The sequence below is a fragment of the Arachis stenosperma genome, chromosome 5 (genome assembly GCF_014773155.1).
Source record: "Arachis stenosperma cultivar V10309 chromosome 5, arast.V10309.gnm1.PFL2, whole genome shotgun sequence".
Classification (NCBI taxonomy): domain Eukaryota; kingdom Viridiplantae; phylum Streptophyta; class Magnoliopsida; order Fabales; family Fabaceae; genus Arachis; species Arachis stenosperma.
In genome coordinates this window covers 125,228,510-125,242,663 of record NC_080381.1, presented here as the reverse complement: position 1 = coordinate 125,242,663, position 14,154 = coordinate 125,228,510, and positions in this window count along the sequence as shown.

Here is a 14,154-nt window from a genome sequence, read left to right as displayed (position 1 = left end):
CTCCATCCTCAACCTCAGCGAGCAAGTAGTTCCACTCCTTAAGCCTCCTTACAGTTCCATCCAGCAACTTGGATTCAAAGTAGTATCCAGATTTAGGTGCCTCTCACCATATCACTTTTGATCAGATGAAGATGATTTCTAGCTCAGAATACGATCGACCTGAACAGGTGTTTGGAGGTAATGGAAAAAGGTATGAGTATTGATAACATTGGAAGATCTATCATGCATGCATCTAAATCAAACAAATGTTTCAAACTTCATAATTTTTTAAATGTTCCAACTATCTCAAAAAATTTGGCCAGTGTTTCAAAATTCGCATTAGACAATGGAGTATTTTTCAAATTTTGGCCTCATACATGCACTATAAAATGATAGGAGTCAAAGAAGAGCCTCTTACAAGGCAAGCTTGGAAACGGTCTGTATAGGTTTAAGGACATTTAGATTTCAATCAATCTAAAATGCAGCAAAAGTGAAAAAATCTCAGCAATGATAAAAAGAATATGTATGTAAATATTGTTTCAAAAAGACTAGTGTAAAATAAAGAGAGCATGACAAGCTCAGAATCAGCAAAAGACTATAGCAGCACAGTAAAAGTCACAGATAATAGTTGGAGTAGCTTAGACTGTAATATTAATAGTGAAATTGACAATGAATATGATGAAAATGTTGTAAACAGTCAAAACAATTACGTCAATGTAACAATTTCTTTTGCCAATGACACAGCAAATAAAGAGCCAAATAAATTCTTCCATAAGTGTTTTGTAAACTCTGACCAATCTAAACATTCAATCCATGCTGCAACTACAAACTCTAAATTCAACATACATTCATCTCATGTTGCATTTGCATACATTAACTCTGCAATTTCAAACCTTGACAGCAATTTTCACACTCCAACAGCTTTATCACAAATAAACCCATATCAAACCTCTATTACTACTCCTTGCCATTATCCCTTACCCACTTTACCCCATCAGACCAGCACATCACTTGACCTATGGCATAGAAAACTTGGTCACCCCTCCACCCAAATAACCAAATATATACTGAACATCGATAATATCTCTATACCAAGAATTCTCAGCCTTGTGAAGCCTGTTAAATAAATAAAATCCATCAATGATATTTTTTCCTTTCAACATTCAATACACTCAACCCTTATAACTCATTTATTCAGATCTCTGGGGACCAGCACCAACCGCCAACAGGTCTGGTTTTAGGTACCATGTGTCCTTTATTGATGCCTTCAGAAAATATACCTACGCTTATCTCTTAAATGCAAAATCCCAAACCTTCAATGCCTTCTGCCAATTCAAAACATCAATAGAAACCAGAACAGACCATAAAATCTTTACAAACCAATAAGGGGGGAATATATATCCACAGTCTTCACCCAGTTTCTCAACTCCCACAGCATCCAACACAGGCTTTCATGCCCCCCCCCCACACACCCCTCAACAGAATGGCTGTGCTGAAAGAAAGCACAGGCATCTAATCGAGATTTCATTAACACTATTGTCTCAAGCATCTTTACCTCTATCCTTTTAGGATGAAGCCCTTCTTATTGCAACCTACCTTATCAATCTATTTCCCACCCAAGTGCTCAATCTCAAATCACCAATTGAACACTTTTTCAACAAACTCTAGATTACGATTTTCTCAAACCATTCGGATGTGCTTGTTTTTCCCTCCCAAGGCCATACAATCACCATAAACTTGATCACAAATCTCTCAAGTGTGTCTTCATTGGCTACAGCCAAAATCAGAAAGGGTACAAATGCCTATCCCCAACTGGCAGAGTGTACATAGCTAGAAATATTGTGTTTAATAAAAATGAATTTCCCTTTTCCTCCCTCTTCAACAAAGTCTTTCAAAACTAAATTGCCTCATCCACACCAACTATCCTCACATTGACATACATAACCTTTTCCGAACCTCAAAACCAATCTCCTCACGCTAATCCCACACACATAGTCCAACCATACCAACCCACAGCCTTAGACATTCATGATGCATCTCCCATTAATATCAATATTGTATCTACTTCATTGTCTACTACATCTGTTTTCATTCCTGGAAATTCTGCATTTTATGTTGCTCATAAATTTTTTACATGCAACATCGAATAGGGCTCTCCCTTCACAGGTCATGCCCAGTTCACAAGCACCAGCAGCTTCCATTCCTCTTCAGCACACCCGAAACATTCATTCCATGTAGACCAGAAATAAAAATGGTATCTTCAAATCAAAGACCCTCACAGCCATAGTCTCTAAAGCCACTAATTCTACTGCCCAAACAGACATTGTCCAATTTATTCCAAAAAGACAATTGCTGAAGCCCTTGCCTACCCCCCAATGGAAGGTCGCAATGGAAGAGGAATATAACGCGCTATTAAAGAATAATACCTGGCAACTTGTTGATCCACCACCAAACGCCACACCATTGGTTGTCAATGGGTATTTCGAGTCAAATAGCACCCTGATGGGACTATCCAAAAATACAAGGCCAGGCTAGTAGCAAACGGTTTTCATAAAAAATAGGGGATATATTATGATGATATATTCAGCCTGGTAGTAAGACCAGCCACAGTTAGAGTTGTATTAACTGCAACACTTTCAAAAAGGTGGAGAATCCATTAATACGACTTCAACAATGCCTTCCTTAACGGAGACCTCCATGAAACTGTTCACATGTCACAATCAAAAGGCTTTGTCTCAAAATCATCTCATCAAGTTTGCAAGCTTCAGAGGTCTCTCTACAGCCTCAAGCAAGCTCCTCGAGCCTAGTTCACCAAGTTAAGCTCGACTCTTCAATAATTCGGATTTGTCAACACAAAATCCGATGTCTCCTTATTCACCAGATTCTCACCCTTCTCTACCACCTACATAGTTGTCTATGTTGACGACATTCTGGTCACCGAAAACTCAGAATCTGAAATCAATAACCTCATGTCACAATTACACAGTGCCTTCTCACTAAAAGCCTTAGGTGAAATCAGCTACTTTCTTGGAATCGAAGATAAAAGGGAGCCAAATGGATTCATAACCCTAACCCAAACAAAATACATTAAAGACTTATTGAAAAAGGATAATATGAGCAATGTTAAGCCAATCCCCATGACTTCTACTCTAAAACTATCAGCTTTTGGAGGCACCTCTTTTGACAGTCCAACCTTGTACAGGTCGGTTGTTGGAGGACTACAATATGTTATAATAACCAGGCTAAGAATCTCTTACGCGGTAAACAAGGTAGCTCAATTTCTGCACTACCCATTTGAGACTCACTGGAAGGCAGTAAAAAGGATCTTTTGTTACTTGGCAGGAATAATGCATCATGGTCTCCACTTCAATTCGTCTCCAAACCTAAGGATCTACGACTTATGTGACTCAAATTGGGCAAGCAATGTTAATGATAGAAAATTCACAAATGGGTTTGGTGTGTTTCTGGGTTCAAACTTGGTGTCCTGGACCAGTAAAAAGCAAACGACAGTGTCGAAAAGCAGTACGGAGGCTGAATTCAGAGAAATAACTGACACATTAATTGAAATTATATGGCTGCAAAACCTTCACAATGAAATGAAACTATCCCCTCTTGAAGATCGAGCTTTTCCCCGAAAATTCGGGAATAACTATCCTCTACATTCTTTTTTATTTTCTCTGCCATAGCCATAGCCGCTTCTGTTTTCTTCATCCTGGTCCGAGCTTTCTCCAAGTTGGACGTCAGTCCATCCCTCTCATCCTTTAACTCCTTATTTATCTCCTTCAGCTTCTCCACCTCAGCTCTGGCAGCCACTACAGAGTTGTAAGTGACACTGATAGGAGTTTTCTCCAACTCCTTGGCTAAATTCGTATACACTCCGGCCGTTCAAATTCCACCTCGGGCTAGGAGTTGAAGATGGTTCTAGATAGCCACATTATCCATACTAATATGGCTAAAGGCTAGGATGTTATTCTCACTCCAAGCAAGTGCGTCAAAACCCCTTGTCGTAAATACTTTCCCCTCAGTAGTCTTTTGCCTCTTAGGAAGAGGCTTCAAAGATGAAGGAGAAGGACGGGCGATAGTGCTTTCTGGAGGAGAATCAGGAGGAATCAGCCGACTTGATGGTACATGTATAACCTTCTTAGGAATTGAAGGACTTGAGTTTGACTTTTTGGGAGAAGGTCAGGCAGAAGTATCACCGGCTTTCTTTTATTGTATACCATGAGCCACGACGTTCTTGCTGGTGGATCATAGTGTCTTCATAGCAACAGATTTAGGAGCCATACTTTCTGCAAGCTAAAAGTCAAGGTGCATTAGTTATCAAAATAACTCACAGCCATAAATTATAAAATAAAAGGTAAGAAAGCTACCTAGCTTGTACTGAAGATAATTGGGATCCCCTAGACATTTTTTGATGTTCAAATGAGGAGTCTGGCCCCAATACTCTTGAAACAGGTCTACCACACACTTCTCAAGATCGTCAAAGGCATCTACACTATATTTGGCTATCACAGATTTCTCTTTCCAATATAATGGAAAACATGGTTCATCATTTTCATAAAAAGAAAGGTCAGGCATCTTCTACAGCCCGGACCTTCAAAAAATAATTTTTAAAGTCTTGAAAAGACTCTTCAAGAATGGAAAAGACTTTCATTCCCTAAACAGCTTGGAACAATACCCACCCTAATTTTTTGGAAGAACTAAAAAGGTTTGGTCAAAAGAAACAGATAAAAGAACACCCTAAGTGAAGGTCATAATCTAGTTCCTAACAAAGGAGTTGGTATATCTTCAGAAAGGCCCAAGAATTAGGGTGTAATTGAGTAGGTACAACATTGCAAGTCCAAAGGAAATTGGTCTCAAAATCAGAAAAAGGAAGCCTAATATCAAGCTTAGTAAAAAAACAGTCATAAGCATAGATGAACGAGCGTTCCGACTTATCTAAGGGAGGAAAGCAAGCCCTCTCTGATCAGCCACTAGTATCTCATAATTGCGCTCGTCCTCCCGATTTTCACACAGTCTATGGTGCCTATGAAAGGTCTCGACAAATTCTTTATCAATCATGGGGACAGGAGTAAGGACAGTAGTATCTACCCAAGATAAAAGAGAATGGAAAACTTTTGTTGACATGTCGTGAATAACAGATCAAGACATAAAGCTATACCTATAAATGCAACAAAGAAATTGTCACTAGAGAGCTCAGACACCAATCAAAAGAAGTCAGGTAAGTGAAACTAAACACAAAACGCGATTTCAAAAGATCTTTTCAAAACAAAGGAGATAGAAATGGCATCACTCCTGCACTAGCAACAGCAACACCATTGGGGGACAACGCAATGACATTCTACAAAAGGCAACAATTTCTCAAAAATTTCAGAGACACAGCCAAAGTTCACAACAGTGATCCCAGGCGGAAAAAACAGTTTCAAAAATATTTTTAGCAATAAACAAAGCATCAACAGTTAAGCAAGCTATCAAAATCTCAAGACACAAGTATCGACAACATAAAAACAAAATTCATCACCAATACTACTATTCAGGGGACCATTTAGAACAGTTTCATGAATACAGAACAATAAGACAATAAAAAAAAGTGGATAAAAATACCAACTTTGATGAAATTTTCAAAAAACGGAAAGGCACGTCAAGTAGCAAAATCACAATCGATCCTCTTCGAAGCACCAAAGACTCTTCAAACGAATCAAGATAGAGAAAATCTTAAAACTAAAAAATAGTTATGAAACAAGAAACAAAGAAAGAAATTGAAGGAGTTTTAGCAATGAAGAACGCAAATGGAGCATTTTCAGAAATGGAAAAAGGAGAAGAAGAAGAGCGCGAAGCATTTTATATGAAAAAAGGGTAAAACAGTCATTTCACACCCCTCTTTAAAGCCATGCGCGAATTCCAAGGAAACGGCTACATAAAGTTTGTCCCCCAAGCCTCATTTAAAGTGGTAATGTTCAAAAATTCAAAAGATGTCGAGTACCTAATCTCTTGAAGGCGGCGTACCTGACAACGAAAACTGAAGTAAGGAAATGCTTGAATCTGACCTCATGAAAGCTCGGACGCAAACAGGGACACTGTTCATACCCTGACGCAAAACATAGAGCCAGACCCAACAAGGACAAAAAGGCTCCCCAAAAAGGTGGCCTCTACAATTTATCCAACCTCTTTAAAGAGGTCGGACACGGTGACAAGGACCAATGTTATTTATCCAAATAAGTAACTGCCCCTCCGAATCTCTCTCACTATCTCTATCTCTCCTAAAATATAGATTTCAACAAACTCCCAAAGATAAAAGAAATGATTATCTATCAATTAAAGGTGGAATCTCTCCAAAAAAAGTGGTTATCAAACTCCACTATAAATACGCTGATACCCCCTCAAGTATACACGCGTCCCAATTTACTAAAAGCCTGCTTAAAGTTCTTGCTAACTTAAAGATCGGAGTCTCTTAATTTACAGGTATCACTCCTCATCTCCTCATGAAAAATTCGAACGGCAGCATTTCGATACCAAGAACAAGTCGGTCACTACTACTAAAAGAGTCTAAATCTGACATTCAATCCTAAATCATCATTTCAAATAACCCCAAAACATATATATATATATATATATATATATATATATATATATATATATATATATATATATATATATATATATATATATATATATATATATATATGAAATAACATTCTATTCTAATCTCTATTTTTCACTTTATTGCTCATTCCTACAGCAACATTTGATGGGGGAGATTTTTACCTTATCATTAAATGAGATATTACAGTATTTTTTATTACTTACATCTTTACCTTCTCTACTACTATTTCATCCTCTACTGCGTATCTTTTCAAATTTTTAGACGTAAGCTTTGCCTGTAATTCAACCATCCCGTCATTTTGTATATGTTTCTCTTCTCCATCCAATTTAGATCTTTTATGATATTTCTTTCTTTCTATTTTACCTTTTTTTTTGTCGTCTCTTTCATTTTCTATTCGAATATTCTTTATTATTTTCATGTTTCTTTATCTTTTCAGCATTCAATTTTGTTTATTTTTAAAATAACGCACGCTTAACTTTTTACTTTTAGGTAAAAATAATTAAATTATATTTATTTTTATTATTCATCCATATTTATTTCTCAAAATATTGCACGTTTACTTTGCTATATATAAAATAAATTTTTATTTATTTTTATAAATCATGTACGCCTATTTTTATAATACATGTTTACCTTTTTTTTATAAAATATTTAATTTTATTTATGTTGTAGGGTAGATATGTTAACTCTATTTTTTTTATAATGTCATCGTTTCCAATTTAATATATTATTATCGATACAACGTGCTTTATATTAAGATCAGAGTATAGCTCTAATTTCATTTTTATTTTCAAAAGGTAAAACTTATTTATAGAAGAAAATGAAGCACAACCTTAGCTATGTACATCCTCTATGTGAATGTGACTATGTATAGTAGCGAGGATGAATAAATTATAATGAAATTGTCATTTTTATTGATGAAAATGTAATTAACAAAAATAACAACTAATGGGTATAATTAATTAATTACAGAAGAAATAGAATTTAGATATTAAGAATAAACTAGGATAAAACAAAATATATTTTTCATATTATAATAGATACAGATAAGTCAACAAATCATCATAACTTATGGATATTGTTTTACCCAAAAGAGTACACTAAAAGTCTAGAACCCATTCTGGATTGGAAGAACAAGTTCCTGAATACGACAGCTACTAACAGCAAGTTGTGTAACAACATCAGTGAGGAAAATAACTCGGTGAAAGTTCATGTTTAATTATAATTAGATATGATATTTACTAAAATTTATAGTTGATCCATGTAATCTTAGAGAATTTCCAATTGACTTTTCTTTTATTAAAGAAAAAAAAAACTGTATTTAGTTTAATCTTTGTTTTCTAAGAGAAGATTTAAATCAAAGTTAAAATTGTGTAGAGAGGTTTTAATTAGAGGGGTATGATTTGTGCATAAGTCACAATAAGACAATATATATAAAATGTAAGTTTGGCAGGCGAGGAAAAATAATAATACAGAAGTAAAAATTGAAAAAATCATTCTATTTCAAATAAAATGTTTTAAGTATCTTGGACGTATTATACATGATAATAGAGATATTAAAGAAGATATAAAACATCACATACAAACAAATTGGTTAAAGTGATACAATATGTTTGATTTTATATACGAAAAAACAGTATTTTAAAACTTAAAAGAGAAATTTTATCAGACTATCATTAAACCGGCTATATTATATGTAATATAGAGTGTTGGGTTGTAAAATGTGAGCTTGAACATAAATTAAATATGGAAGAGATGAAAATGTTGAGATAAATAAGTAATTACATATTTATAGAGTAGCACCTATTATATATAGTAAAAATAGTAAAATCTCATTTTAAGTGATTTAGACATGTAAAAAGAATATCAATAGATCATTCAGTAAAAAAAATAAATGAAATGAAAAATAGATAAATGATAAACAGTACAAAAAATTATATATATATATATATATATATGAAGTAATAAAAAAAATTTACGTATAAATCAACAATTTTACTATAAATATAATACATAATAGAACATAATAAAATTATTTGATCAATATAATTGATGTCATCTAATAAAATTAAATAAAACTTTGTTGTTGATTTAATCTTTGTTTTCATCTCAAAACCTTAAATTAAAAGTTGGTTTTGTCTTTTCATTCACTCACAACAAAGACAAGTGATAACTTAAGATGATTGTGGATCATGGTTAATTAACGTATGGAAACACATGAGCTAATAATAAACTATATACGCAAATTCATGCAAAAAAAAAAAAAAATTAAAAACAATAGTTGGCATGATGATTAGTAAGTGACAAAACACGTAAAATTCAGGTGTAGTCGGCTTCACGTGAAATTAATAGTTGAGAATTGTTAGATAAAAATTTTGTCAAATCAGTTAAATCATCTAACAACTCTTAATTATCAACTTCACATAAAGTCGATTGCACCTGCACCTGAGTTTCTACCGACAAAATATTAACTAATGCTCCTTTAGTATTAGTGCGAAAGAGTTTCATACTTTTTTTATTTAATTATAGGCCTTTTTTTGGCGTACTTATTATAGGCCTTTTGATATATAAGTAATTGAATAAATATTTTACAATAAAAGTTAGACACACTTTTACTAATATGTAATAACGCTCTAATAATCTCTAATATAATTGGCTCAATGGCAAGAAATGTATATGTTCTTTTTCGCACAGTTTTTCTAGATATGGTTGCCTATACTCTTTTCTAGATTAAAGATTTATAGTAATAAATAAACATGGTCTCGGATCACTTGAATAATAGATCTAGCGCGCGCACATACACATATATATATATAAGTATAGATAACCAACAACATTTTTAAATAATGTGTAAATAATATAAATTAATAGAATTAAAAGAATAAATTTAAATTAGTAGCATTAAACTAGAGTAACGTATATTTTTATTTGATTAGTAGTTATTTATATTATTTAAAATAATCATTGTTCCCTAACATTTTCTATATATAAAATATTATTGAAAAAACTAATTTATTAATTCAAATTTAAGCTGAGATAATTTTACACCTAATTAGTGTATATATTTTTTGTGAATTTCGTATAATAAATTAATAAAATTTTATCTATAAAAATAAATTTAATTAATATTATATAATATTTATATTAAAATAAATTATTTTAAAATAAAATAATATCATATAATATAAAAATATAATATTTTATTATTAATTTTACCGTAAAATATATATCTTATTTATAAAATATAATTTTGAATCCAGGTGAATTAACTTAAAATATGATTCAAACTCAATTTAAAATTATATCAAATAAATTTGATAAACTCCAACTCAATAAAATATACTTTAAATTTAGGTGAAATTTTGAACCGATCCGAATCTTATATATGCTTTTTTGCTGAACCTTTTTTGGTATGTATGTAAGATTACGTTTATTTAGAAAAGATATAAAATTGTGTTTGATAGAAAAGATATGAACAGAGATAATATGTTTAAAAATATTAAATTAGTATATTTTGTATCTATTTTGATAGAAAAAATATAAAGATACTAACAAAAGACACAATTTATTTTTTAGAGTAAAGTACTAAATTAATCCTCTATGTTTGGGTGTAATTCTGTTTTGGTTCTTAAGGTTTAAAATGTCTTATTTGGATCTAAAAAAGTTTCATTTAGCATCAATTTAGTTCCATAGTGAGGTCAAAGTTAAATAATTAACGGAATGTCCTATATAATAACAGTATAAGAATAAAATCGATAATCTGGAGAACAAGTTCAAACTCCAGATGCACAAAATTAACCGTAGATGCATCAATATATTTATTTATTATTTTTCTTATAATATAAATAAAATATTTTTTATAGGACTAAAGAGAATGATAAATAAATGTATTGATACATCAATGATTGATTTTATGCCTTTGTACTTGTTCTTCATATTATCGATTTTGTCCTTATATTGTTGTCATGTAGAACATTTCATTAATTATTTAACTTTGACATAATTGTAGGACTAAATTGATGTTAAATAAATTTTTTTTTGGATTTAAATAGGACACTTTAAACCTTAAAGATCAAAATAGAATTATTTTTTTATTCTTGTTAATTCTTTATAATTATATCTTTTATTATTATTTTTTTGTCTCAAATATTTTAAATAAAAAAATAAAAATAAATTAAATTTTTATAATTTATTTTTGTTTATAATAAACAGTATATAAAAATACAAAAATATATATTTTTATCTTTTAATATCTTATTCTCAATATCTTATTTTATACTATTCTCAAAAATAAACCCTGCCTAAAGGAACAAAATTGAGGGTAAAATAAAGTAAGAAACGTTCATTCACATTTGGATCAATAAAATGATTTAGAGATGTACTTTTTAAGGAAAAAATAAAAATGGGATGAATATTATCAAATTTATTCAATAAAAAGAAAAGATATTGACATCACAAGTAACAGAAAACATTCAGCTTACCTACATTTAGCTAATGAAATATTAATTATATTATAAATTATGATAATTGATATCATTATTTTATTGAGTAATCTACGGTTTCTAATCACAAAAAAAATTAAATGTTAATAATAATTCTAAAAGTAAAATATATAAATTATTTTAATACTCATCAAATACTAAATTTCTTTAAACCAGTAAAAATAGATGATTTATTGAATAATTTTGTCAAATATTTTAGAAAATTTCTTTAAACCTACCTTTATTAGCTTGAATACACTTATACACATAAAAGTAACCTTAGAATCTAGCAAATACAAAACATACACATATTCAAAAAAACAAAAATAAAAAATACAATGATTATTATATATGTGTATTGTGTAGTATGTAAACGGCGCTGCATTTAACAATTCGTACGGCTGCTTCTACCAACTATTTTTTTTTCTTTTATATGAAATGAATTAATTAAGTTTCACATTTTATTAACCAAAAACATATAATAGAAGAATCACATGTCAGTATTTAACTTCGGCACACATGTTTGGTTATTAAATAATGTTGTTAATTAATTATTTATTTATTTAACTATTTTAGTGGGTAATAGCTTCACGAGACAAAGTTGTTAGATTCTATTTGTCTGTGGCAGCCTGGCTTCTCATATAATATATATAATATAATCATCCATAAAGCAAGCCGATTTACCAGTAATTGTTACCTCTTAATTATTATTATTATTATTATTATTATTATTATTATTATTATTGTTTGCATAAGACTCGCTCCTATTTTCTTCTATTTTTACCCTCTTCATAATTGAATAAAGAGAAAAAAACAAATTGAAAGTATTAGATAGAAGATCAACTCGTGCGTTATATATATATTTTCTTTTATTAATTTTAGAGTAAAGTATCATTTTTATTCCCAATGTTTGGGATAAATTCTAAAATTATTTCTAATATTTCAATCGTCCTATTTAAGTCTCTAACGTTTTAAAATTGACTCAATGTTGTTCTATCATTAGGAATCCGTTAATATAATTAACGGTAGGATAAAATTGAGACGATTTTAAAACGTTAGAGATTTAAATAGGATGAAAATATTGGAAACAAAAATGATACATAGAAATAAATTTTAATTTTATCTTTCAATAATATCAATTTTTTACTATACATAGTATTCAATTATTTTTTAATCATATCTAAGTAAATTACACTTAATCATATTACTTTCATTTTAAATAAATTATTTTTTTTATAATTTTACTCTTAAAGATTTTTAGTTATCATGAAATGTTTATAGAATGACTAGTATATAAACTTACAGAAAAAAATATATACAATAAAATATAAATTATACCTTTTGTCTCTAATGTATTAAAATTCTTTAAAATTATAAAAAAAATAAATTTATTTAAAATGAAAGTAATGTGATTAAGTGTAATTTATTTAGATGTAATTAAAAACTAATTGAATACTATGTACAGTAAAAAATTAATATTATTGAAAGATAAAATTAAATTAAAATTTATTTTTATGTATCGTTTTTGTCTTTAACGTTTCAAAATCGTCTCAATTTTGTCCCGCCGTCAATTCTGTTAATGGATCCCTAACGGCAGGACAACATTTAGTCAATTTTAAAATGTTAGGGACTTAAATAGAACGATTAAGGGTGTGTTTGGATTTGCGTTGGAGAAGAGAGAAGCGCGTTTGAGCTTTTTAAACGCTTCATTTGGCAACATTTTTATCCTCTAAATGCAGAAGTAATTTTCATCTTCAACCCACGTTTACCAAAAAACTATAAATTCTAGCTTTTCCGTATAGTTTTTCACATTGGATTAAAAATTATGTTCTATGTACCAATTATGTCCTTCATTATTCATATGTTTGTTTTTTTATAATATTTTTTCTAATACTCTCTTATGCATATTATTGTTTTTTATAAAACTTCTATTTTTTTTGTTTATATGAGTTTTTTTTACTGTTATTGTTATTTTTTTTATATGGAATATTTTTTCACTATGATTCTATTAATTCTATTAGAGTACTAAAGAATATTGAGAGTACTAAAAAAAATATTAAAATTTATTTAAATATTTAAAATAAAATTATAAGATAACATAAAATAATTATTTAAATTCATGTCCTTTTCTGTAATTTTTCATCTAAAAGTGATTTTGAATAATGTAATTCAAACAATATTTAGTTTACTATAATCCATTTTGAATAAAAATAGTCAAACATAAACCACGTTAATACTAACTCACTTTTGATCAAAATCAATTCTACAAAATCAATTTTATACAAACCTCAGTTTGCAAACATAATCCAAACACACACTAAAACGTTAGAGACAACTTTAAAACTTACCCCAAATATTAAAAATAAAAATAATACTTTACTCTTAATTTCAAAATTTAATTCAACAAAAACACAAGGAGGAGGTGGGGATAACAACATAAATGGAGCTTTTACTCATAATTGGAATAATAAATTAAATACATAACAATATAATTTGAATAATAAAATTATTTGACCTGATAATTTTTTTAAAAATTAAATTGATTTATTTAATATTACAATATCAGAATATTTTGGCTTAAACTGTAATTTTCTACCAGAAAGTGTAGAAGGACAATACAATAGGAGAAAAAGAAAAAAGGCATGCAGTAATGCAGTATGGAATAAAAAATAATAAAGGAAAAGTTATTAGAGGAGCAAATGCATGTACTATGTATGGTTTCTTAACGCCAATTTGGAATATTTTTACTTTATTGAATTAACCATAAAGCCATTATTAAACCACAAAGTGTCAAAGACTCTTCAACCAAAAAGCAGCATTTTTTGGTGTCTAAAAGAAGCATAAAAAGGATAAACAATAATAAATATATTTTTTTTATATTATAAAAACAAGTCGAATATTCATTTCCTAAAATAGAAACGATTAAAATAATTGATTGAGTAATTCATTACTTACTAATCTACTTAAATAAATATAAAAAATTTAAATTTTACCTTTATAGATTTACTGGCCAACAATAAACAAAAATTCTTAAGGGATTAATTTTTTACTTGCGGGGGGTGCGAAAGAAATGAATTCTCTCCATCTTTT